The 27,597-nt window shown below is 51.2% G+C and overlaps 2 long non-coding RNA genes across 2 annotated transcripts in view; one reads left to right on the top strand and one right to left on the bottom strand.

Moving 5' to 3' along the window:
* Positions 1–1,753: 1,753 nt before the first annotated feature.
* LOC128349924 (uncharacterized) lies at positions 1,754–27,597 on the bottom strand. The gene is made up of 3 exons (XR_008319067.1): positions 27,463–27,597; positions 6,465–6,569; positions 1,754–2,136 (listed from the first exon to the last, which is right to left on the bottom strand). It is a non-coding gene; the product is annotated as an uncharacterized LOC128349924 (long non-coding RNA).
* Positions 22,010–27,597, top strand: part of LOC128349928 (uncharacterized) — a 29,333-nt gene continuing 23,745 nt past the window's right edge. The window contains exon 1 of the long non-coding RNA XR_008319073.1: positions 22,010–22,122. This is a non-coding gene — a long non-coding RNA (uncharacterized LOC128349928). The remainder of the gene's footprint in view (positions 22,123–27,597) is intronic.

Raw genomic sequence — 27,597 nt, 5'->3', positions numbered from 1 at the left:
AAACAGAGTATGCAGGTTCCTCAAAGAATATCCTTTGCTGTGAAGGACTTCCCAATAATTCTATCAAAAGTTTCAATAGGCACACTTCCCAAGTTACATCACCAACTCACCCCTTTTGTGATGGAGGGCTGCAGCTGCACTTGTCTTATCTACTTTCCCTTCTCAGCAGAATGGGTTCATTAGCAAGTTGTGTTATCCCTTGCAAGAGGAAAGTGGGGCGGGCATCTCAGAGTTCAGAATGACCTCTGGAATTAGCTTGCTACAACTAATTCTGGAGTCTGCTTAGCTGGGAGCCCCCCATCTAGAGAGAAGGGGAGACAGATCTAATCGCTGTGTTAATTTGTATTGTTTATTGTCAAATCTAGGGGCAACTAGCCCATCACTAATCAACTAAGTGACTTTTAAAGTCAAGGTAAAGTGTGCCATCCAGTCGTTAGTGTCAACTCCTGGCAACCACAGAGCCCTGTGATTGTCTTTGGTAGAATACAGGAGGAGTTTACCATTGCCATATCCTGCACAATATGATATAATGCCTTTCAGCATGTTCCTATATCACTGCTGCCCGATATAGGTGTTTCCCATAGTCTGGGAAACATACTAGCGGGGATTCAAACCTGCATCCTCGGGCTTGCTAGTCAAGTCATTTCCCCACTGTGCCATTAGAGGGCTCTAAGTGACTTGTCCCTATCTATATGCACACAGATATAAACTGGGAGCTCACATTGCTGCAGCTCCTGAGAATAGCCAAAGTGCAATCCCCAAGCTTGGAGATGCAGTTGCAGACAGGTAGGCTTCTGGGAGCTGGGCAGAATAAGCTCAGTGGGCAACATCCCCACCACCACCACCACACCCCATGCCCCAGCACTCTGGGGACTTCACCTTCGGGGATGGAGTTCTGCAGACCTTTTGAGTGCACTTTGAAATTCTGCCAACAAGCAGGAAAAGCCAATGACTATCAATCTCTTGATGCATTTGATTACACTCTAGCAGGAATTGAAGGTACCTGTGAATTCTAGACCTACGTGTGAGTGTGTGTGACAGTGTGGGTGATGCTGGTGTAGCGGCAGGAGATTTTAGTATCAGGTTTAGTAGGGAGGGGGTTGTTAGCAAAGTAGCACATTTCTCTTGCCAGTGCTAGACAGAATATTTCAGCCTTTAACTAACCATACTAACAAAAATGCTAACCATCTACTAACTTCTAGTTTAAATGAAAATTTGAGTTAACTACTAAACATTTTAATAACTAACACCACTTTTAAGGTAACTGTTAAAATGCTAGGCTTCTCCCATGCTTCCATGAGGGAGAGTTCTTCTATAACACAAGGCGAAACTGGTGAGTACTGATTTATAAGCTAGAAACCTAACTAAGCAATTAATTTTTAAACTAGGAAATGTAACTAAAAAGGCATGCAGATATAGTTAACTAAGAATTTAAAAGCTTTAAAATAAAAGGCAATAAATGGTAATACAAATCAATTGAAAAGCAAGTGGCCGACCAATGTAGCCACAAAGTAAAGCAGTGCAGTACAAAGTCAGGGGGAGTGGTGAGCTAATACAAAAATAATGCATTGTCCATAGTGGGGGGGGGACTCAAGTGGCAGGGAGTTCCGGCTGCAGGGATGCATTGAGAAGTCAGTCAGGCAAGCGGTTCTTGAGGGGGGCAGATTTGAGCAAAAGGGGCTTTGGCATCTTCGAGAGTGGCGGCTACTTAGCGTATAGTCCATATAGCCCATGCCTACTCCAGGAGGTAGTTTACTTGCCTGACTGCGTGTGTATCTCGGCACTTCACGGGAACCAAAAGAAGTGGCAAAGAGAAACTTCCGAGACTTGGGACGATTCACGAACACTCCGTCCCTCCGGCAGGGCAGCGATGTCAGATGGCATCCGGCATCTGGCATCCAGGTGTCACAGGCAACAGCGAAGCAGTTCCTGGAGAGCAGGAGCCGGTGATGTTATCCCTGCCCCAAGGTGGCTCCTCCGCCTTACGCTGGGCAAAGGAACCAGCAGCTGGCAAACGGCTGGCCTCCGGGCGCAACGCCATCTCTCGGCACTTCACGGGAACCAAAAGTTAGAGGCAAGGCAATGCGGTTCTCCTTGTCAGCTGGCGGGTGGGACTGCATGTGATCGAGGAGGGGGCTGTAATGTCCAACATAGCGTAGTGGTTAGAGCGTTGGACTGGGAAGACCCGAGTTTGAATCCCCATTCATCCATAAAACTCACTAGGTGACTCTGGGCCAGTTATGTATCTCTCAGCCTAACCTACCTCACAGGGTCGTTGTGAGGATAAAAAATAAGCATGTACACCACGCTGAGCTCCTCGGAGGAAGAGTGGGATCTAAATGTAAATAAAATAAAAGTCTCCTAGGAAAGATAGGCTGCACCTCATCTCCTCTGTCGCTGGTGCTTGGCATTAGGCAGGCATCTATCCTAAGCTTGAATTGTAACACACACACACACACACCTGCCTAGGCACCTAAGTGGGGGAGGCTCAAACACTTGTTGTACTTCAAAAAAACAAACACAAAACCAGCACGCAGCCTTTCCCCAGCTATACCCCCCCTTCTTTTTGGGTGGATAAACAGGCATCTAATAGAGTCTTTAAGTGCACCAGCTGCTGTCCAACACCTTTCCCCTTCTCCACACATTGTGGGGCCAAATATCATTAATCCTTATGATGGCAAGTAAATTTTTAAAAGAATATACCAGATATACTAAAAGTCTATTGAATATACCAAAAGGGATTAATCTTCTCCAATCCCACAATTTAAAGATCCATTTGAAAGCTAATTCAGGCCTACTTCTGAACTTGCAAATACTCTGCAATTTGAAAATGTAAAATTCTGCAATTGTAAGATTGTAAGAAATTAATGAGAATAAAAGATTTCTGCATTTCTTAACAAGCATCACCAGATATAGATTCTGCAGTTGGGTTCTGAAGCAACACAGACACAGAAGCATTTTTTCAAAACGATGCAAAATTGTAAATTGAAAATTTACATTGTCTTTACATTAACATACAAAGGCCTCATTTTATGAGGCTAGGAGTCAAAACATTGCTACAGCTATCTGGAACACTGAATCTTTGAAAGACTACACTAAAAACACCACACAACTCAGACTATACAATATAACTCAATATTTGAGTAAAACAACTCAGCACTTGAGTAGTATGCTTGTTTAGTACCCCTGTTACCCAAGAAAAGAGGCACCTTCTTAAAGTGGCGATTCTTCTCTTTATTTAGTGGGGTGGGGGGAGAACGAACAACTGGCCCTGTCCAACCCCAACACAGCATCCCTCCAGTGGATCCGATGTTTCTTTTTTAGACAGAGTCCTTTGGGGACAGAGAGCCATTTTATTTATATCTTTGTAAACCATTTTGGGAACTTTTGTTGAAAATATTCATCGTATTTGTATTATACTATACTAAATCTCTCAATAGGCTACCCATCGCCATTTTCACAAAAGTGACCATTTCTAGACATTGCTTTAAAAAAAAAAAGCAGTTTATAGGACTGACTCTCCAACTGCACTGTAAAACTGCTCACTTACCTAGTTTAAGGCTGTGCCAGCAAATCAGCTGAGGTATTACCACTTATCTGTAGGACATATCCTAACTAGAGAACACATTAGCCCCTGATGGAGGAGAAAAGATCCTATCCATTTCTGGGAATTCAGCAATCCTTTCCAATCCTTCAGTAGATTACTTGTAGAAGTTATGAAAAGGTACACGTTCCAAATAAATTAACTGATTTACAAGGATTCTCCAGTATCCACAAGTGTACAACAGCTATCTACCTAGTCTCATTCCTTTGCATATGCCATAGCTGCAATTAAATTTGTTGTAATTAAAAATAAGGCTTACTTGACATATGAAGATATGTATAACTTTCCATTTATTTTACACAGTCATTTTATAGCTAAAGATTAGCTGCTGAACAAGACACTGCATGTGCATGAGTAGTGATAAGTCTATAGCAGTGCTGGTAATTCTATGGTGGTTTCTTCAGCCTTCTCTCTTCCCCTTTAAATATTTGGTGAAGCTCACATGGATGCTTTGCCACAAGTATATTTAGTACACTTGGACATCAACCACCTTCTTTCTCAGTTTCTGTTGGTGGAGTTTGCAGCCAAGGCATGCACATTGCCTATCTGGCTGTGCAACACGGATCATAGTGTTGTTCTGACAGCTAGAAGAAAGGAACCTTTTGTCATTATTTTTAAAAAGTGCTCCAAGGAACATCGGACAAGTGAGTGTCCTTAGCTGTAAATTTGAGATTTGTTGTACTTATGAACTAGTGCCTGATAATAGTGAGCCACCTAATGGCACAGTGGGGAAGTGACTTGACCAGCAAGACAGAGGTGCTGCTTCAAATCCTCACTGGTATGTTTCCCCGACTATGGGAAACACCTATATCGGGCAGCAGTGATACAGGAAGAAGCTGAAAGGCATAATCTCATACTGCACAGGAGATGGCAATGGTAAACCCCTCCTGTATACTACTAAAGACCACCACAGGGCTCTGTGGTTGTGGCACACTTTACGTTATCTCAGAGTGGAAGCATCTGTGAAATTTGCGGTGCCGTTTAGTGAAATGTTTAGTTATTTGCACTCATGAGAATTTAAATCACCTCCTAGTAGATGCAAGAAGAAGAACTGATTTTATTCAGCTTTCTTACAAAATCTATGCAATTTCACTCAATTCTTTGAGGTGTAACAAAAAAAGAATAGCAGGCGTGCCAACTGGGGGGATGAGGATCTCTCTGGGCACCCAGCATGCAAGTGTGCACATTTAGGGCTTTATAGGCAATAACCAGCACCTTGGTATTTTGCCAGGAAATGTATCGGCAGCCAATGTAGTTCTTTAAACACAGGAGTAGTATGGTCTCTCCAAGATGACCCAGAGACCAACCTGGCTGCTGCATTCTGTACCAACTGCAGTTTCTGGACTATGCACAAAGGCAGTCCCATATAGAGCACATTGCAGTAGTCCAGCCTGGAAGTTACCTGCATATGTACCACTGTTCCAAGATCCTTCATTGCAAGAAATGGACCCAAAGCTGATGGAAAGCACCTCTGGTCACTGCCTCAACGTAGGACAACAGGGAGAATTTCAGATCCAGAAGCACCCCCAGACTGCGTACCTGTTCCTTCCAGGGGAGTGTGACCCCATCCAGAACCAGATCAAAATTGTCTCCCAAGTTTCTACCCCGCACAATAAGTACCTCTATCATATCTGGATTCAGCCTCAGTTTGTTATCCCTCATCCAGCCCATTACTGCCTCCAGGTAGGCATTTAGGGAGGTTATGTCTTCTCCTGATGATGTTGACATGGAGAAACAGATTTGGGTGTCATGAGCAGCATACTGATAACACCCTGCACCAAGTCTCCTGATGATCTCTCCCAGCAGTTTTATGTAGATGTTAAACATCGGAGACAATATGGAACCCTGAGGGACACCATATAAAAGTTCAGATTTGGAAGAACAGTCTCCATGGAATCTGTTCATGAGGTAGGAGCAGAACCACTGCAAAGCAGTGCCTCCCTCACACCCCCAATCCCCTCAGATGTTCCAGAAAGATACAAGGGTCAATAGTATCAAAAGCCATAGAGAGATTCAAAAGGACCAACAGAGTCACACTCCCCCTGAGGAGGCAGGATGCTATTGTGAGCCCAACCTTAACCAGATGGTGGTCTGTCCATAACAGGGGGAAATCACATGAGTCCCCACCCAGGAAACACCTCCCTGTTCAGAGTGAAAAACCAGCTCAAGTGTGTGACCAGCAATATATTTGTGTCTGGAGACCACTTGAGATAGGCCCATAGTTGTCATGGCCACTATGAACTCCTGAGCTGCCCTGGACAAATTGGTCCCAAAGTGAACACTGAAGTCCCCAACCACCATTTGCATGCAGATTATAAAGGTAAAGATAAAGTTCTGCAATCAAGTTGGTGTAGACTCCTGGGACCACAGAGCCACGTGCTTTTCTTTGAGGGGTTTCTCATTGCCATCCCTGCAATATCAGATGCCATTATTAGCTGCTGCCAGATAGGCATTTCCCATAGTCTGGGGGGAAATACCAGTGGGAATTTGAACCAGCAACCTCTTACTCCCTAGGTAAGTTGCTTCCCCACTGCACCATTAGGTCATTTAAATTTTATAATCTGGCAATTATAATTACCAACTGGCAAGGGAGGAGGCTGCTTTCAAATGGGGGCAGGCCTTTTTTTTTTTTTTTTTAAGCATTTTAAATTGAGATAAGGTAAAAAAAAAATTTTTTTTTAAAAGACCTGTCCCCATTTGACAGCAGCCTCCTCCCTTGCCAATGGGCGAGGTGGGGAGGTAATTCTAGTAGGGATTTTGCCTTCTCAGACAGTGCCAGGTAGCTTAATTTGCAGCAATATTGCTGTGAGTCATCGAGCAATAAAACTGGTCAAGTTTTTATTTTCAGCACAAGGCTTACCTGTCCTTGAAGTATTTGACTGACTCAACATCTCCCAAGTGGCTTCTTCAGCTCCGCCTCTTAAATCTGTGAGATGTTCTGCAGGGGGTCTTGATCAGCAGCAAGCTAGGATGTTGGAGAGAGAGGGGGAGAGAGAAATACAACTCAGACACAATCCTTTAATTCAACCATTTCCACATCATAACATCAGGATCAGATATTTTATTCTTGCAGCAAGCAGGGGAAAGGTCCATCATACTGTGCCACAGAAACACCACACATTTTTAAAGCCACCATCATCAACACAGGGAGGTAGAGTGCACCCTTCCAGCTTCAGGCTATGGCCAAGACTCGTATTTTCCCCAGCTCTTTGATATTCGGAGTCGGAGGTCACGTTTAATTCAGAGTCCTTTTTTGATCAATAGTACCGTATAACTTCCACGTAACCAGTATTTGTTAAAGGCGTCATCTTAGATTCAGAGTCATCTTCTCCTCTGGTAAATATGGTATCCTTCCAGATTCTTGCACCTTTCCTCTGAATCCTTCCGTTTCAGTCGAGGTACTGATTAAGCATTAAAAAGACTTCCACAGTTTAAACAAAGACGTCTATGTGTGTCCATACTTATCAGTTCTATGCTTCTTTTTTCCTCTGCAGAAGCACACAGGAAGGAACAGGACCATGCCAACCGGAAGGAAACGGGACGGTCCAATAGCAGTTGATGGAAAAGTCGATTCCCTACGAGTTGAGAGGAGAACTCTTCTTCGGGGAAGTTATTTGCAAGACACAGCGCTCAGCTTCTTCATGCTACCATCCTTCAGACTTTTCTTTTTTTCCCCTCTGGCCAAGGAGACATCTCCGATTTTGGGAGCAAAGAACTTTTGTGTGTAAGGGTATTGTGCACTATTCGATTCACCGGGAGATCAAAATAGGTTTTATGATGCAAGTCAGGGTGCAATTAAAGCCCAGATCACCTCCCAGGCACAGGGAACATGGACGGAGTTATCCAAAAGCAGAATTTGGCAGCGCCCTTCCTATCAGACAGGCTGATCCAGGAGAAACAGAAGCATCCCGATGGATATAGCACAGTTCCGGCTGATCAAGCCATTAAATGTCAGATAATGTCTGCTCATTTCCTTCCCAATGACAGTCACACTCCCCAGTGGCCGTCAGTTGAGCACAAACAGGCTGTTTCAAACCAGAATGTTTAGTATTGGTCCTCAAATTCTGCATCAAGTTGAAGTCACTCGCTTTATGATACGCCACCTGGCTGATTATTCAATGCATATATTCAATAAAATGCAAAGCAGATAGTTTAGTGCGGGTTTTGTTTGTTTGTTATCCTGGGGCTGGCCCCTCCGACCTCTTGCCCATGATCTCCCCTGCTGCAACCTTCATGGCAGTACCTGGTCCCTCCGGCCAGCCCGCCGTGGCGGCAGAGGAACAAGATGAGCACCTGGGGACCACCAACATCACCCCTTCCTTCTCCGCTGCAAGGAAGTGCTTGGCCTTTCGGTCTCTCCTCCTCACCCTGCATCTCCAGAGATACTCTGCAGATCCACCCATGCCCACCACCCTGGTGCCCGTGGTAGACTCGGTGCCCCCGAAGAAACCCTCCGACCGACGCATGCGGACGGTTTATACTTGGAAGCAGAGGACCATTTTTACACTTTCACCTTGACCCTCCATTTCCCCCTTAGGCCCCTTCATCATAACATTTCTGGTGCAGATTTGCTGCTGCTGAATTCATATACATCTAGATGGTTACCTTGGCCTCCTGTTTATCTGCTGGAGGACAGAAGGATAGGGAGCCATGGGAAAGTCGGAAGGGAATGGATGGATCAACCCCTTAACTGGATTCCAAACGCAGCCAAATGCTGGACAGACACTTGAGAACAGCCTGTTAGAATCGAACACTTCCTAGTATTTTATTAACCCCTTCACAGCCAATAACAGCTGGGATGATCCCTAAAACAACCAATTAAAAATCTGACGGGCAGATGGACCAATAATCTGACTTCAGAAGGAAGATTCCAATGTTCCTACTGGTAACCTAACTAGTATAGTTGGGTATTGGTAATACAAACTATATCCATATTGGTAATAATAGTATATGAATATGGGCTTTTGTGTCCCTTTCAGAGGATGGTCTACACTGCCGAGCAGAGGGCAATCCTGGCGAAGGCTTTCCGCGAGAATATGAGGCGGTGTGAACAATCGCCAAACACAGATAGAAAAACATCTGATTTCTGGTGGCATAAAGTTAAGGGGCTAGCAAGCGCGCATCAGATGCAAACCTGGCCCCTGAAAGCTTAAGCCTCCATAGACCTTTTGGGGCGCCGCATATGTAGCTACTTGCGAGGAAACCCCAAGAGCGCTCTTTGCAGGTCAGTGTACCTCTCCACCTCCACCGTGGGGCTAACTCGGCCCGCCCACTGGCCGACTACCTAGAAAGGGGGCCGAGACAACTGGCTGCTAAGCTTGGGAGAATGCCAGGACCCCCCGTTGTGTTAGCAAGGAGAAGGACGACCGTTTCTCAGTCATCCTTACTCAGCCCAGAAGACGCTACTCCAGAAGAAGGATGGATCTCTGGTGGGACCTGAGCCCAGAGCAACTGGACCGGGTCTTGGAATGCTGTCTCGGCCAGGAGCAGCAGCTGCAGCAGGGGCTCCCTGGCGCTGGCCCCTCCGACCTCTTGCCCATGAACTCCACGGCTACAACCTTCATGGCAGTACCTGGTCCCTCCGGCCAGCCCGGCGTGGCGGTGGAGGAGCAAGATGAGCACCTGGGGACCACCAACATCACCCATGTCTCCTCCGCTGCAGGTAAATGCCTTGCCCTTCGGGCTCTCCTCCTCACCCTGCATCTCCAGAGGTCCTGCTGAAGCTCTCTCGTCCTCTCCGCAGGTCCATCCCTGCCCACCACCCTGTTGCGGTGGTAGACTCGGCGCCCCCGAAGAAATCCTCCGACCGACGCATGCGGACGGTTTATACTTCGAAGCAGAGGGCCGTTCTGGAGGAGGCGTTCAGGCGAAACCGCTACCCCAGCCACACAGAGCGGCTGAGGCTCCCGAAGACCATATCCAGGTAGGGCAGAAGTGGGGGGGGAGGCGCTTGGTGTAAGAACGGTCTCGGCCAGGAGGAGCAGCTGCAGCAGTGGCTCCCTGGCGCCGGCCCCTCGGAGCTCTTGTCCATCCCCACCCCGCAGCCGGCCCCCCAGATGAGCTCCATGCAACCATCATGGCAGTGCCCGGTCCCTCCGACCAGCCAACCCCGTGGCGGAGGAGCAAGAGGGCCAGCTGGGCAACTACACCTGTCCTTCTTGCTGAGGAAACCCCTGAAGCGGGCAGCCTTCGCAGGTAAGACCTGCCTCTCCCCCTTCCCCGCCCATGGGCCCGCTGCCTCTAAAGGAGCGATCCGCACTCTTTCCTCCTCCACTTCTTCTCCTTGACCGCTAGCTGCGAGGCCCCTTCCTCACCCTCCTCTCCACAGGTCTCCTCATGCCCACCCCCACCCCGCTACTAAGGGAGCCGATGTCCCCCAAGACGACATCACAGCGCCGAAAGAGGACAGTCTACACCACTGAACAGATTCAGAGCCTGGGAGAGGCTTTCCGCGAGAATCACATTTGCTACCTCAGAGGACGGTACTCAGGTCCAGTCCGGGGGTTCTGGGCCAAGGAAGCGTCTCATTTCCCCTCCCTCCTCTCCCTCCCCGCTCCTGCTGAAAACCGGCCTCTAAGTCCGCTTAGGGAGCTCTTTTTCGAGCCTCTTCTTGAGCCACTGCGGAGAAGGGGCGGGCCTGGGCACAACGGAGTGCTGCGCTCACTAGCGAGTTGCAGTTACTCCGGGTGAACAACACATACGATTCGAGAGCGAGTTCACTTGGATCATGGTCGCCCTAGATCAAGTTCAAGGGTTATTACAGTCCACAACCAGCGCCACAAGGAAACAGAGCAGAACAGACAACACAGTTCCAGATAAAAACATCATACCACTTATATCACACAAGACTCTCGGGTATATTACTGAAACCGCCAAAAGCCTGCCAGTCTTGAGGATGGTCCTAGATCAAGCCTGCTTGCCTTTCTTTTCGCCTTCCAGACCCGCCGCAATGGCCTTGGAGGACAAGAGCGACGAGTCCGAACCCGTTGGCGGGGTGTAGATTCAGTAACTGCTAGTTGGGATCCTGTGCCCAGGAGCAGCCCCATTGCCAGCCTAGAAGTCCCAAAAGTGGAGGTGGGCCACGCTGGCAACAGCCAAAGAGCCATGGACCACTACTAGAACCCCGCTGCACTCAATTGCCACAGGACTGCTCAGGAGTGACAAGAGTGGATATCGGCAGGTGTGTTTTGCAGGAAGCTGGAGGCGTCTTCTCCCCCAAAGCCCGGCCCCCGTGCTTTGGACATTAGACCTCCTTGTTTGCCTTTCTTTTGAGACACAACTACAGGCTTCCCCCCTGTTATGTCCAAGCTAGTAAATGTTGTGAGACCATTTTAGAAGGATAATTACGGTACTAACGGTTTCGGCGTCAGAATTGCTTACAGCTGTATTAAATGTTATTTTATTATATAATTTTAACGACGGGCCAATTGTGATCGAGCCCGCCCTTTTGTACTGGTTGGCTGCTGGTTCCAGAGAGTATATATTTGGAGCGGGCTGAGAGCTAGCCGTGTGCGTGGAGTCTCGAACAGAGAGAGCGGAAAATAAATCATTGAAGATTTACCCAGCGTGTTGGTCTTCTCATTGGAGTTGCTGGACACAACAACCCCAGAGGCGGATCACTCGTTTCTACCCTAGAAGCCCAAAGGCACCAAGCCAGCCAGCATAGCTGAAGCTCCTGACCATGTTGGCAAAGGTGCTGCTGAGAGGGCTTTCCAAGGCAACAGGAGAGCGCCTCCCGCCCCCCCCAATAAAAGAAGCTTGCTGGAGAAGAGGAGAAGAGGATTCCATCTCCCCCAGGGTGTGAGACTGGGGTGCTTGCCTCTTCTCTTCTGCCCTCCCTGGTTGCCATCTGCCTCCTCCCAGGACTGCTTGCGGAGAGGCTTTGCAGGACTGGGGCTGTAAGGGTGACTGGGCAGTTTTTCCTGGTTCCACCTGCTGAGCTTGCTGCTCAGCCTATATAGGAAGACTACCTGTGGTGGCGGGGGCGCCACCAAAGGGGGTTGCCCCACGGACTTGGTCGTGGAACTTGCGTTGGAGTCTCCCAGACTTTTGGTGCTGAGGGACTTCAATGTTCATTTTGGGACCAGTTTGTCCGGGGCAGCTCAGGAGTTCATAGCGGCCATGACGACTATGGGCCTATGCCAAGCGGTCTCTGATTGATGCATATTGCAGGTCACACGCTTGATTTGGTCTTTTATTCTGATCAGGGTGGTGTGCCATGGGTGGGGACTCCTCCCCGTTGTCATGGACGGACCACCATCTGGTTAAGGTTGGACTTACAACCACTTCCCACCTCCGCAGGGTTGAGGGGCCTATTAGAATGGTCTGCCCGAAGAGATTACTGGATCCGGTAGGATTCCAAGACGCCTTGGAGGGATTTAATGTTGGCTCTGCTGGTGATCCTGTTGATGCCCTGGTTGAGAACTGGAACAACTTGCTCACCAGGGCAGTAGACACGATTGCTCCTAAGCGTTCCCTCCGACCTGCTTCAAAATTGGCCCCTTGGTGTATGGAAAATCTACGGGGGCTGAAGCGGCAAGGTAGGCGACTGGAGCGCAAGTGGAGAAAAACTCTCGGACTCGAGTCCAACAGATTACGACATGGAGCACATTTAAAGATCTATGCTCAGGCAATACGTGCGACAAAGAAGTGGTTCTTTTCTGCTCGTATTTCCTCTGCGAGTTCACGTCCGGCGGAGTTGTTCAGGGTTGTGAGGGGACTAGTATCTGCTCCCTCTCCCTTGAACCAGAATTTGGAGGCATCAGTTACCCACTGTGGTGTGTTTAATGAATTTTTTGCAGAAAAAATCTCTCGGATTCAGGCCGACCTAGATGGAGACTCCACAATTAATTTGATGTCTGAACTGGAGGTGTCCGACATCTTATACAATTTGACTGGATCAATTTCAGAATTGATCAAAAAAAGATCTCCTCTTATACAATTTGACTGGATCAATTTCAGTTTGTGACTCCTGATGATGTGGACAAGCTGCTTGGAGCAGTGAGGCCTACCACTTGTCCTCTTGATCCTTGTCCAACATGGCTTGTTCTATCTAGCAGGGAGGCTGTCGTAAGCGGCCTGGTAGAAATCATAAATGCTTCTCTGAGGGAGGGCAGGATTCCTCCTTGTCTTAAGGAGGCAATTATTAGACCTCTTCTAAAGAAGCCTGCGTTAGATCCCTCAGAGATGAGCAATTATAGGCCAGTTTCCAACCTCCCATGGCTGGGCAAGGTAATTGAGAGGGTGGTGGCCTCTCAGCTCCAGGCGGTCTTGGAGGAAACTGATTATCTAGACCCATCTCAAACTGGTTTTCGGGCGGGCTATGGGGTGGAGACTGCCTTGGTCGGCCTGATGGATGATCTCCAATTGGCAATTGACAGAGGAAGTGTGATTTTGTTGGTCCTTCTGGACCACTCGGTAGCTTTCGATACTATCGACCATAGTATCCTTCTGGAACATCTGAGGGGGTTGGGGGTGGGATGCACTGTTTTACAGTGGTTCCGCTCCTACCTCTCGGACAGATTCCAGATGGTGTCGATTGGAGATTGTTGCTCTTCAAAATATGAGGTTAAGTATGGTGTCCCTCAAGGCTCCATACTCTCTCCAATGCTTTTTAACATCTACATGAAACCACTGGGAGAGATCATCAGGGGATTTGGAGCTGGGTGTTACCAGTATGCTGATGACACCCAGATCTACTTCTCCATGTCAACTTCTTCAGGAGTTGGCATATCCTCCCTAAATGCCTGCCTGGAAGCAGTAATGGGCTGGATGAGGGAGAATAAACTGAAGCTGAATCCAGATAAGACAGAGGTACTTATTGTACGGGGTCAGAACTCTAGAGACGATGATGATCTGCCTGTTCTAGACGGGGTCACACTTCCCCAAAAGGAACAGGTTCGCAGTCTGGGAGTGCTTCTGGATCAACATCTCTCCTTGGTTTCTCACGTTGAGGCGGCCAGGGGTGCTTTCTATCAGCTCTGGCTGATACGCCAGCTGTGCCCGTTTCTCGAGATCAATGACCTCAAAACAGTGGTACATTTGTTGGTAACCTCCAGACTGGACTTCTGTAATGCGCTCTACGTGGGGCTGCCTTTGTACGTAGTCCGGAAACTTCAGCTGGTTCAGAATGCGGCAGCCAGGTTGGTCTCTGGGTCATCTCAGAGAGACCACATTACTCCTTTGTTGATGGAGTTACACTGGCTGCCAATAGGTTTCCAGGCAAAATACAAAGTGCTAGTTATAAAGCCCTAAACGGCTTTGGCCGTGGGTATTTAAGAGAGCGTCGTCTTCGCTATGAGCCCCACCGGCCACTCAGATGAGCTCCACGCAACCTTCATGGCAGTACCAGGTCCCTCCGGCCAGCCCACCATGGCGGCGGCGGAGCAGCAAGATGAGCACCTGGGGACCACCAACATCACCCCTTCCTTCTCTGCTGCAAGTAAGTGCTTGGCCTTTGAGTCTCTCCTCCTCGCCCTGCATCTCCAGAGGTCCTGCTGAAGCTCTCTTGTCCTCTCGTATTCTCAGCAGGTCCGCCCGTGCCCACCGCCCTGTTGCCCGTGGTAGACTCGGCGCCCCCGAAGAAACCCTCCGACCAACGCATGCGGACGGTTTATACTTCGAAGCAGAGGGCCATTCTGGAGGAGGTGTTCAGGCGAAACCGCTACCCCAGCCCCACAGAGCGGCTGAGGATCTCGGAGATTACAGGCATCCCTGAAGACCGTATCCAGGTAGGGCAGAATTGGGGGGGAGGAGCTTGGCGAAAGAACGGTCTCGGCCAGGAGGAGCAGCTGCAACAGTGGCTCCCTAGCGCCGGCCCCTCGGAGCTCTTGTCCATCCCCACCCCGCAGCCGGCCCCCCAGATGAGCTCCATGCAACCATCATGGCAGTGCCCGGTCCCTCCGACCAGCACCCCATGGAGGAGCAAGATGGCCAGCTAGGCAACTACACGTGTCCTTCTTGCTGAGGAAACCCCTGAAGCGCGCAGCCTTCGCAGGTGAGCCCTGCCTCTCCCCCTTCCCCGCCCATGGGCCCGCAGCCTCTAAAGGTGGGAGGTCCGCTTAGGCGGAACCCGGCAGAGAACCCCCGCTCTCCATCAGCAAAGAAGGACAGCGGCTACTTCTTAGTATTCTTGGCCCAGCCCCAGAAGACTCTGCCGCAGGAGATGGTGGAGCGGAGGTCGCCGGCCGGTGGGACCCAAGCTCTGAGAAAGGGGAACAGACCTCGGACCGCTGTCTTGGGGAGGAGCAGCTGCAGAGGCTCCCTAGCGCGGCTCCTCTGAGCTCTTTCCTTCCTCAGAGCCGATGCCCCTCAACAAGACCTCGCAGCGCCGAATGAGGAGGGTCTGCACCGCCAAGCAGAGGGCAACCCTGGAGCAGGCTTCCCGGAGAATCGCTACCCCAGCTGCGAGGAGGAGCGTCAGAGGCTCTCTGGAGCTACTCCTCCGGGCTCTTTCCCAGCCAGCCCCACTTCTGCCCCCTTGCAACCCTGGGAGCAAGGCCGTTGGACCATCTGGGTCCCCCACCGCCTAGCCCGCCATGGCTGAGGGAGAGGATGTTCATTTCGGAGCAACCAGCACCCCTTCCTCCTCCGCTTCTCCTCCTTGACCGCCAGCTGCGAGGCCCCTTCCTCGCCCTCCTCTCCGCAGCTCCCCTCCTGCCCCCGGCCCCACTATAGATGGAGCCGAGTTCCCTCAAAAGACCTCGCAGCGCTGAATGAGGATAATCTACACGGCCGAGCAGAGGGAAATCGGGGGGCAGGCTTTCCGCGAGATATGAGTCGGTATGAACACTCGTCAAAGACATCTATAAAGACATCCGACTTCTGGTGGCTTAAGTTAAGGGGTTGCAAGCGCGCATCAGATGCAAATCTGGCCCCTGAAAGCTTAAGCCACCATAGACCTTTTGGGGCGCCGCATATGTAGCTACTTGCGAGGAAACCCCAAGAGCGCTCTTTGCAGGTCAGCGTGCCTCTCCACTTCCCCTGGTGGGGCTAACTCGGCCTGCCCACTGGCCGGCTACCTAGAAAGGGGGCCAAGACAAGGGGCTGCTAAGCTTGGGAGAATGCCAGAGACCCCCCCTCTGTGTTAGCAAGGAGAAGGACGACCGTTTCTCAGTCATCCTTACTCAGCCCAGAAGACGCTACTCCAGAAGAAGGATGGATGTCTGGTGGGACCCGAGCCCAGAGCAACTGGACCGGGTCTTGGAATGCTGTCTCGGCCAGGAGGAGCAGCTGCAGCAGCTGCAGAGAGCACAGCAGCGAGCGAGCAATTATGCAGCGCTAACCGGCATTTACCAAGGCGGAGGGAGACTGGCCACGGCAGAAGAAGTTCGTGACTTACAAGGAGCTGTGGAGTGGCTGGACCGCTACGACTTCCCCCCCACGGGTAGGAGCGGGAGCCACAGGGGCAGCAGCAGCGGCAGCACCGACGACGAGACCGCTGAGAGTTCGGATAGAGCAACAGGTAGCGACATGGACACAGGGAGCGAGCAAGAGGGGAGCAGGAGAACAGGTCGGATGACGCGACAACGGGAACACGTGGATGGGAAAGAGGAGGCTTGGATGGGAAAGAGGAGGCGTAAGAGGGGGCAGAAGGGAAAGCAGCCGCTAGACGGAGCGTTTGCTTCCGGTACACCCCGAAGGCGCCTGGTCGCCTGCCCCTCTTGAGGGAATACATCAGAGATCAGTGGGTGGAAGACGCCTTGCACTTCCCCCCTCAAAATCGTCGGCATTGTCCAACAACCAGGCTTGGCAGAATTGGACGTGAGCCTTAAGGGTCAGAGAGCGTATGAGGTGTTTGGGGCGAGGACGAAGGTGGCCGACTTCCGCCACCCTCACCTCCTTGAGGGCTTTCAACTGCTACCCCTGCACCAAGAAGACACGAGAGGGCTGGTGATCGCGTGGAGGACCACCTGCATACCGCGCCGGGCATCGAGTTCCGTTTACAGAGGGAAGCGGAAGTGTTGCTCGCCCCTGGCACCGGCCTCTCCGTCCTCTTGCCCATGATCTCCCCTGCTGCAACCTTCATGGCAGTACCTGGTCCCTCCGGCCAGCCCGCCGTCGCGGCAGCGGAGCGAGATGAGCACCTGGGGACCACCATCATCACCCATGTCTCCTCCGCCACAGCTAAATGCCTTGCCCTTCGGGCTCTCCTCCTCCTCTGTACCGCCAGCGGCCCTGCCGAAGTTGTTTAGCCCTTTCTCGTCCTCTCCGCAGGTCCACCCCTATCCACCACCCTGTTGCCCGTGGTGGAGTTGGCGCCCCCCCAAAAACCCTCCAACCGACGGATGTGGACGGTTTATACGTCAAAGCAGAGGGCCATTCTGGAGGAGGCGTTCAGGCAAAACCGCTACCCCAGCCACACAGAGCGGCTGAGACTCTCGGAGATCACCGGCATCCCTGAAGACCGTGTCCAGGTAGGGCAAGGGGCGAGTAGGCGCTTGCCGAAAGAACGGGCTCGGCCAGAAGAGCAGCTGCAATAGTGGCTCCCTGGGCCGGCCCCTCGGAGCTCTTGTCCATCCCCACCCCGCAGCCGGCCCCCCAGATGAGCTCCATGCAACCATCATGGCAGTGCCCGGTCCCTCCGACCAGCCCCCCCCCCCATGGCAGAGGAGCAAGAGGGCCACCTTGGCAACTACACATGTCCTGCTTGTCGAGGAAACCCCTGAAGTGCGCAGCCTTCGCAGCTAAGACCTGCCTCTCCCCCTTCCACGCCCATGGGCCCGCCGCCTCTAAAGGTGGGAGGTCCGCTCAGGTTGGGGGGGCGAGGGGCTCTGGGCGAGAGAAGGGTCTCATTTCACCTCCTCCTCTCCATCTCCCTCATCAAGCGGCTCTGAAAACTGCTCCTGCTGGAAAGCAGCCTCGAGATCCGTTTAAGGAGCTGCAAGGTCCAAGTCCTAGCCAGCCTTGGAAGCTGCAAGCCAGGATCCCTGTTCTCTGGGGCCTTCCTTAACACTCTCAAGCCGCTACCCCCCTGGGCTCTTTCCCAGCCAGCCCCACTTCTGCCCCCTTGCAACCATGGGAGCAAGGCCGTGGGACCATCTGGGTCCCACCACCTAGCCCGCCATGGCTGAGGGAGAGGATGCTCAATTTAGAGCGACCTGCACCCTTTCCTCCTCCACTTCTCCTCCTTGACCGCTAGCTGCGAGGCCCCTTCCTCACCCTCCTCTCCACAGGTCTCCTCATGCCCACCCCCACCCCGCTACTAAGGGAGCCGATGTCCCCCAAGACGACATCACAGTGCCGAAAGAGGACAGTCTACACCACTGAACAGATTCAGAGCCTGGGAGAGGCTCTCTTGGAACTGACCGGCATCCCGGAGGACGGTACTCAGGTCCGGTCCGGGGGTTCTGGGCCAAGGAAGCGTCTCATTTCCCCTCCCTCCTCTCCCTCCCCACTCCTGCTGAAAACCGGCCTCTAAGTCCGCTTAAGGAGCTCTTTTTCAAGCCTCTTCTTGAGCCACTGCGGAGAAGGGGCGGGCCTGGGCACAACGGAGTGCTGCGCTCACTAGCGAGTTGCAGTTACTCCGGGTGAACAACACATACGATTCGAGAGCGAGTTCACTTGGATCATGGTGGCCCTAGATCAAGTTCAAGGGTTATTACAGTCCACAACCAGCGCCACAAGGAAACAGAGCAGAACAGACAACACAGTTCCAGATAAAAACATCATACCACTTATATCACACAAGACTCTCGGGTATATTACTGAAACCGCCAAGAGCCTGCCAATCTTAAGGAGGATGGTCCTAGATCAAGCCTGCTTGCCTTTCTTTTCGCCTTCCAGACCCGTTGCAATGGCCTTGGAGGACAAGAGCGACGAGTCCGAACCCGTTGGTGGGGTGTAGATTCAGTAACTGCTAGTTGGGATCCTGTGCCCAGGAGCAGCCCCACCGCCAGGCTAGAAGTCCCAAAAGTGGAGGTGGGCCACGCTGGCAACAGCCAAAGAGCCATGGACCACTTCTAGAACCCCGCTGCACTCAATTGCCACAGGACTGCTCAGGAGTGACAAGAGTGGATATCGGCAGGTGTGTTTTGCAGGAAGCTGGAGGCGTCTTCTCCCCCCGAGCCCGGCCCCCGTGCTTTGGACATTAGACCTCTTTGTTTGCCTTTCTTTTGAGACACAACTACAGGCTTCCCCCCTGTTATGTCCAAGCTAGTAAATGTTGTGGGACCATTTTAGAAGGATAATTACGGTACTAACGGTTTCGGCGTCAGAATTGCTTACAGCTGTATTAAATGTTATTTTATTATATAATTTTAACAACAGGCCAATTGTGATCGAGCCCGCCCTTTTGTACTGGTTGGCTGCTGGTTCCAGAGAGTATATATTTGGAGCGGGCTGAGAGCTAGCCGTGTGCGTGGAGTCTCGAACAGAGAGAGCGGAAAATAAATCATTGAAGATTTACCCAGCGTGTTGGTCTTCTCATTGGAGTTGCTGGACACAACAACCCCAGAGGCGGATCACTCGTTTCTACCCTAGAAGCCCAAAGGCACCAAGCCAGCCAGCATAGCTGAAGCTCCTGACCATGTTGGCAAAGGTGCTGCTGAGAGGGCATTCCAGGGCAACAGGAGAGTGCCTCCCGCCCCCCCCCCCAATAAAAGAAGCTTGCTGGAGAAGAGGATTCCATCTCCCCCAGGGTGTGAGACTGGGGTGCCTGCCTCTTCTCTTCTGCCCTCCCTGGTTGCCATCTTCCTCCCCCCAGGACTGCTTGCGGAGAGGCTTTGCAGGACTGGGGCTGTAAGGGTGACTGGGCAGTTTTTCCTGGTTCCACCTGCTAAGCTTACTGCTCAGCCTATATAGGAAGGCTGCCAGTGGTGGCAGGCCCGCCACCAAAGGGGGTTGCCCCACGGACTTGGTCGTGGAACTTGCGTTGGAGTCTCCCAGACTTTTGGTGCTGAGGGACTTCAATGTTCATTTTGGGACCAGTTTGTCCGGGGCAGCTCAGGAGTTCATAGCGGCCATGACGACTATGGGCCTATGCCAAGCGGTCTCTGATTGATGCATATTGCAGGTCACACGCTTTTATTCTGATCAGGGTGGTGTGCCGTGGGTGGGGACTCCTCCCCGTTGTCATGGACGGACCACCATCTGGTTAAGGTTGGACTTACAACCACTTCCCACCTCCGCAGGGGCGAGGGGCCTATTAGAATGGTCTGCCCGAAGAGGTTACTGGATCCGGTAGGATTCCAAGACGCCTTGGAGGGATTTAATGTTGGCTGCTGGTGATCCTGTTGATGCCCTGGTTGAGAACTGGAACAACTTGCTCACCAGGGCAGTAGACACGATTGCTCCTAAGCGTCCCCTCCGACCTGCTTCAAAATTGGCCCCTTGGTGTATGGAAAATCTACGGGGGCTGAAGCGGCAAGGTAGGCGACTGGAGCGCAAGTGAAGAAAAACTCTCGGACTCGAGTCCGACAGATTACGACATGGAGCACATTTAAAGATCTATGCTCAGGCGATACGTGCGGGAAAGAAGCGGTTCTTTTCTGCCCGTATTGCCTCTGCGAGTTCACATCCGGCGGAGTTGTTCAGGGTTGTGAGGGGACTAGTATCTGCTCCCTCTCCCTTGAACCAGAATTTGGAGGCATCAGTTACCCGCTGTGGTGTGTTTAATGAATTTTTCGCAGAAAAAATCTCTCGGATTCGGGCCGACCTAGATGGAGACTCCACAATTAATTTGATGTCTGAACTGGAGGTGTCCGACAACTCCTCTTATACAATTTGACTGGATCAATTTCAGTTTGCGACTCCTGATGATGTGGACAAGCTGCTTGGAGCAGTGAGGCCTACCACTTGTCCTCTTGATCTTTGTCCAACATGGCTTGTTCTATCTAGCAGGGAGGCTGTCATAAGCGGCCTGGTAGAAATCATAAATGCTTCTCTGAGGGAGGGCAGGATGCCTCTTTGTCTTAAGGAAGCAGTTATTAGACCTCTTCTAAAGAAGCCTGCGTTAGATCCCTCAGAGTTGAGCAATTATAGGCCAGTTTCAAACCTCCCATGGCTGGGCAAGGTAATTGAGAGGGTGGTGGCCTCTCAGCTCCAGGTGGTCTTGGAGGAAACTGATTATCTAGACCCATCTCAAACTGGTTTTCGGGCGGGCTATGGGGTGGAGACTGCCTTGGTCGGCATGATGGATGATCTCCAATTGGCAATTGACAGAGGAAGTGTGATTTTGTTGGTCCTTCTGGACCACTCAGTAGCTTTCGATACTATCGACCATAGTATCCTTCTGGAACGTCTGAGGGGGTTGGGGGTGGGAGGCACTGTTTTACAGTGGTTCCGCTCCTACCTCTCGGACAGATTCCAGATGGTGTCGATTGGAGATTGTTGCTCTTCAAAATATGAGGTTAAGTATGGTGTCCCTCAAGGCTCCATATTCTCTCCAATGCCTTTTAACATCTACATGAAACCGCTGGGAGAGATCATCAGGGGATTTGGAGCTGGGTGTTACCAGTATGCTGATGACACCCAGATCTACTTCTCCATGTCAACTTCTTCAGGAGTTGGCATATCCTCCCTAAATGCCTGCCTGGAAGCAGTAATGGGCTGGATGAGGGAGAATAAACTGAAGCTGAATCCAGATAAGACGGAGGTACTTATTGTGCGGGGTCGGAACTCTAGAGACAATGATGATCTGCCTGTTCTAGACGGGGTCACACTTCCCCAAAAGGAACAGGGTCGCAGTCTGGGAGTACTTCTGGATCAACATCTCTCCTTGGTTTCTCAGGTTGAGGCGGTGGCCAGGGGTGCTTTCTATCAGCTCTGGCTGATACGCCAGCTGCGCCCGTTTCTTGAGATAAATGACCTCAAAACAGTGGTACATTTGTTGGTAACCTCCAGACTGGACTTCTGTAATGCGCTCTACGTGGGGCTGCCTTTGTACGTAGTCCGGAAACTACAGTTGGTTCAGAATGCGGCAGCCAGGTGGGTCTCTGGGTCATCTCGGAGAGACCACATTACTCCTTTGTTGATGGAGTTACACTGGCTGCCAATAGGTTTCCAGGCAAAATACAAAGTGCTAGTTATATAAATATAAAGCCCTAAACGGCTTTGGCCCTGGGTATTTAAGAGAGCGTCATCTTCGCTATGAGCCCCACCGGCCCCCAAGATGAGCTCCATGCAACCTTCATGGCAGTACCTGGTCCCTCCGGCCAGCCCACCGTGGCGGCGGAGGAGCAAGTGGAGCACCTGGGGACCACCAACATCACCCCTTCCTTCTCTGCTGCAAGTAAGTGCTTGGCCTTTGAGTCTCTCCTCCTCACCCTGCATCTCCAGAGGTCGTGCTGAAGCTCTCTTGTCCTCTCGTATTCTCCACAGGTCCGCCCGTGCCCACCACCCTGTTGCCCGTGGTGGACTCGGCGCCCCCGAAGAAACCCTCCAACCGACGCATGCGGACGGTTTATACGTCGAAGCAGAGGGCCGTTCTGGAGGAGGCGTTCAGGCAAAACCGCTACCCTAGCCACACAGAGCGGCTGAGGCTCTCGGAGATTACGGGTATCCCCGAAGACCATATCCAGGTAGGGCAGAAGGGGGGGGAGGGAGGCGCTTGATGAAAGAACGGTCTCGGCCAGGAGGAGCAGCTGCAGCAGGGGCTCCCTGGCGCCAGCCCCTCCGACCTCATGCCCATGATCTCCCTTGCTGCAACATTCCTGGCAGTACCTGGTCCCTCCGGCCAGCCCAGCGTGGCGGCGGCGGAGCAAGATGAGCACCTGGGGACCACCAACATCACCCTTCGGGCTCTCCTCCTCGCCCTGCATCTCCAGAGGTCTTGCTGAAGCTCTCTCGTCCTCTCCGCAGGTCCATCCCTGTCCACCACCCTGTTGCCCGTGGTGGACTCGGCGCCCCCGAAGAAACCCTCCGACCAACGCATGCGGACGGTTTATACGTCAAAGCAGAGGGCCGTTCTGGAGGAGGCGTTCAGGCAAAACCGCTACCCCAGCCACACAGAGCGGCTGAGACTCTCTCCGACACCCCCCCCCCACCCTGGCGGAGGAGCAAGAGGGCCAGCTGGGCAACTACACGTGTCCTCCTTGCCGAGGAAACCCCTGAAACGCGCAGCCTTCGCAGCTAAGCCCTGCCTCTCCCCCTTCCACGCCCATGGGCCTGCAGCCTCTAAAGGTGGGAGGTCCGCTTAGGCAGTCCCCCAAGGAGGGCATTCAGGTTGGGGGGGTCGAGGGGCTCTGGGCGAGAGAAGGGTCTCATTTCACCTCCTCCTCTCCATCTCCCTCATCAAGCGGCTTTGAAAACTGCTCCTGCTGGAAAGCGGCCTCGAGATCCGTTTAAGGAGCTGCAAGGTCCGAGTCCTAGCCAGCCTTGGAAGCTGCAAGCCAGGATCCCTGTTCTCTAGGGCCTTCCTTAACACTCTCAAGCCGCTACCCCCCTGGGCTCTTTCCCAGCCAGCCCCACTTCTGCCCCCTTGCAACCATGGGAGCAAGGCCGTGGGACCATCTGGGTCCCACCACCTAGCCCGCCATGGCTGAGGGAGAGGATGCTCAATTTGGAGCGACCTGCACCCTTTCCTCCTCCACTTCTTCTCCTTGACCGCTAGCTGCGAGGCCCCTTCCTCACCCTCCTCTCCACAGGTCTCCTCATGCCCACCCCCACCCCGCTACTAAGGGAGCCGATGTCCCCCAAGACGACATCACAGTGCCGAAAGAGGACAGTCTACACCACTGAACAGATTCAGAACCTGGGAGAGGCTTTCCGCGAGAATCGCATTTGCTACCTCAGCTACCTGGAGCGTCAGAGGCTCTTGGAACTGACCGGCATCCTGGAGGACGGTACTAAGCTCCGGTCCGGGAGTTCTGGGCCAAGGAAGCGTCTCATTTCCGCTCCCTCCTCCCCCTCCCCGCTCCTGCTGAAAACCGGCCTCTAAGTCTGCTTAAGGAGCTCTTTTTCGAGCCTCTTCTTGAGCCACTGCGGAGAAGGGGCGGGCCTGGGCACAACGGAGTGCTGCGCTCACTAGCGAGTTGCAGTTACTCCGGGTGAACAACACATACGATTCGAGAGCGAGTTCACTTGGATCATGGTCACCCTAGATCAAGTTCAAGGGTTATTACAGTCCACAACCAGCGCCACAAGGAAACAGAGCAGAACAGACAACACAGTTCCAGATAAAAACATCATACCACTTATGACACAAGACTCTCGGGTATATTACTGAAACCGCCAAAAGCCTGCCAGTCTTAAGGAGGATGGTCCTAGATCAAGCCTGCTTGCCTTTCTTTTCGCCTTCCAGACCCGCCGCAATGGCCTTGGAGGACAAGAGTGACGAGTCCGAACCCGTTGGCGGAGTGTAGATTCAGTAACTGCTAGTTGGGATCCTGTGCCCAGGAGCAGCCCCATTGCCAGCCTAGAAGTCCCAAAAGTGGAGGTGGGCCAGGTTGGCAACAGCCGAAGAGCCATGGACCACTACTAGAACCCCGCTGCACTCAATTGCCACAGGACTGCTCAGGAGTGACAAGAGTGGATATCGGCAGGTGTGTTTTGCAGGAAGCTGGAGACGTCATCTCCCCCCCGAGCCCGGCCCCCCTGCTTTGGACATTAGACCTCCTTGTTTGCCTTTCTTTTGAGACACAACTACAGGCTTCCCCCCAGAGGCAGATCGCTCGTTTTTACCCTAGAAGCCCAAAGGCACCAAGCCAGCCAGCATAGCTGAAGCTCCTGACCATGTTGGCAAAGGTGCTGCTGAGAGGGCTTTCCGGGGCAACAGGAGAACGCGCCCCGCCCTCCAATAAACCACACACATCAGAGAGCAGTTGGTAGTCCTAGGCAGGGAAAGAAAGTGTCTTGCTGCAATTCACCACGCCAAGCGGGACCAAATGTGGGGTCTGCTGTGCACGCGCCTTTATTAGGTTGGCTATGGCTAGTATCTTTAAAATATCAACATGAGCTTCCCATCATAAAAAAAAAAAAATTAGATTGATTAAGCCTCAAACCTGTAAACTGGATTTCTCGCCCTTCCCTGGAACAAGCTGATTTATTTGTTTTTATTTTTACATTTTATATCCCGCTCTTCCTCCAAGGAGCCCAGAGCGGTGTACTACATACTTGATTTTCTCCTCCCAACAAGCCTGTGAAGTAGGTGAGGCTGAGAGAGAAGTGACTGGCCCAGAGTCACCCAGCTAGTTTTATGGCTGAAAGGGGATTTGAACTGGTCCTCAAAGAAGGGTCCCCGGTCCTCAAAGAAGGGTATAGAGCCCTCCCCACCCCCACCCCTCCATTACTCACTGAATGGTGGCCCCACCCCCGAAATGCTGCCTGGGACGTCAGTGAGAGGCTGCAGAACACTTTGGAATCGGCAGAAAACTTCTTGGTCCCTTACCTGGAACCTCCTGGGGGCTTACTCCCCATCCCAGCTCTATGGATTCTTATGTGATCTTCACTACCGCTTGCCGGCAGTGCCCGTATTCTAGCCCTTCCTAGATGGACTAATGTCTGCAAGGTGGGAGAGACCAGCAAGATAGAAATAAGCCCAGTCTGGCGAGTGTGAATCAGCTTTTGAAGTCTGCTTAACTTTGCCAAGGTGGGGATTTCCAGTGCCCTGCCTCAGACTCTGCTATTAGATGGTGGCAGGTCGAGTGGTTCTGCCTGTGTCTGTTTTGGGTCTTGATCTCGAGATGGGGTTTGCAGCTAGGGTTGACTTTGCTTCTCTAGGAACCTTTACGCTGGCATAACAATCTCGACTCTAACCCTGTTTATCCAGAGGCTGCCTTATTTTAAGAATAAACCATTTGAGGTGTGAGGTGTTCCTATTCACATTAAACACACACACACACACACACACACAGCATGTAACTGTTGCAAATCCCCCAGGTTTTTTAATGCTTTGAAACTGCAGTGCACCTTGGAATTAACCTGTTGAACTACTGGCTGAAATGTATGTCTTCAGACCCCAAGAAAGGGCCCCTGCTGTGGTACTGTTTGAGCCATACCTGGCTCAAAGTGGCTTTCCATGTCTCTCTCAGCAATAACTTCTAGCCGCTGACTTGGATCTGGGGCAGACCAAGAAGCAGGCTGTATTTAGCCTAAACTCTCTGGCTTTCTCCACACCACCACATTTCTGGTGAAATTCTTGGCTTGTGGGAAAATATGAGAAACAGTGAGCTCTAGTGAACTTCTCTGCTTGCAATGCTTTCCCTTTGCTCACCGAATTTAGGTCTGGTGCCAGAACAAAAAGGCCAGATGCCTCATTCCTAGGGGGAGAGCAGGCAGGCGGCTCCACCTAGCAGCAACCAGCTTTGTGCCACCTCACATTCCTCTGGGTGGTCTTGCAGTGCCCACCAGCCACACCACTGGGTGCCTCAGCACCCTTCCCCCAATCCAACAGAGCATCCTCCATTCCAGTCCTGGTAGTTTCAGGACCTGCTCAGACTGGATGTGGCCAGGCAGGGGCTACCCAGGAGACCTTTTCCAGAGTGGCTTAGGATGGGGCTTTCTGATGGGAGGGCAGTAAACTTGTAAAATATTTTGACCTGCTGATTGTCAATATGCCTGGCACCAGTAACTTTGCTGATGCAGATACTGTAACAGTGTAATATTTTGATTGCAAGTTTTTTTAAAAAAAGTTTTTGTACTTCTCTATTGACCAATAAAGGTGTGACCAATTGTAAATATCCTCCCAGCTCCTACCCTCCCTTGAAGTTCTTAAATGCACAACCCTCTCATTGTGATAAGGGGCACTTTTGAATTCTCATGCTGCTGTGTATTTTGCATGGTTTGGGAGTATCACCACTTCCCTTGAGAATTCTTCTTGCAATGAAGAGTATGTTCTACTGGTAAGCGAATGACCAAAGAAAGTGTGGTACCACAACTGTTGCACTTGTATTTTTGTAAAATGTCTTGGAAGATTTTCATTAAAGATGGGGTACAAATATTTTAAATAAAGTAAGTTTGACTGTTGTGTACTTGCCTATTTTGTTAAAAAGCTCTACTAAATATGGCATGCAATGAATTCCAGTGGTCAGAGTTCTTGCCCTGCAAACTACATTTAACCTTTTTTTTGGGGGGGGGGGGAGAGTGTTACTGTGGACAAAAGGAACAGGTGCCTCAAACCTGGGACAATGAAGGCATGCAGCAGCCAGTCTCATCAAGTAGCCCATTAGCAAGCCCCCCCATGTACCCTGCCACATACTAGGATCATGAGAGAGATCCAGTTGCCATTGGCTCACTTGGCAGTGACCAAATACCAGGCTCTAGAACACACTTCCAAATGAAATCAGGATCTCACACACCCCCACCCACTGGTTGCTTTTAAATGACTGTTGCAAACTCCTGTTTTATCAGGCTTTTAGTTTAGGATGTTTTGAAGTAGGGCAGCATATAAGTACAACAGATTAAAAAAACCCTCTTCATGACACTTCCCATTCCTCTGAACCAGCTTCACCAATAGCCCTATTATTCCCATTGAATTTACTTATATAGAAGTAGATTTAGTATGCCAGGGTTGGGTTGTGCAAGTAGAAACAGGACCACATATAGAGTACATGAACGGTACTATATATACATAAACCAAGCCCCACACAACAACTCAACCCTATAAATAAACAGTGTAACATATTGCTTAAAAGACTACCAAAAGAACAGTCAGTGCTTTTGCCTATAGAAATAACAATTCCTGTATGTGAAGCAGTTATTCAACATGAAACTCATAAAAAACATTTTTTTCAAACATAAATCTATATGTACCATAACCTAAAAGGTTATCCAAAATTAATCATATACAATACTGACACAACCAACCGTCATTTAAGGTCTGTTAACTAGAACAACAAACTCTTTAAAGAGAAAAGAGCAGAAGAGGAAAACCAGGAATGAGAAAATAGTAGAAATTAACAAAATATATTTTAGTTACATACCTTTCTAACATCTGTCTGGAAACTATAGCCTGCACCCATAGAAAGAGCTGTATTTATCCTCCAAACACAGCTTCCTAAAATACTCTCCTGAGGAGCAAGCAGCTGTTTCCAATGTGCTGCCTTCACATGATCTGA

The sequence above is a fragment of the Hemicordylus capensis genome, chromosome 1 (assembly GCF_027244095.1).
Source record: "Hemicordylus capensis ecotype Gifberg chromosome 1, rHemCap1.1.pri, whole genome shotgun sequence".
NCBI classification, from domain to species: Eukaryota; Metazoa; Chordata; class Lepidosauria; order Squamata; family Cordylidae; genus Hemicordylus; species Hemicordylus capensis.
This window is presented reverse-complemented; position numbering and strand designations above follow the sequence as displayed.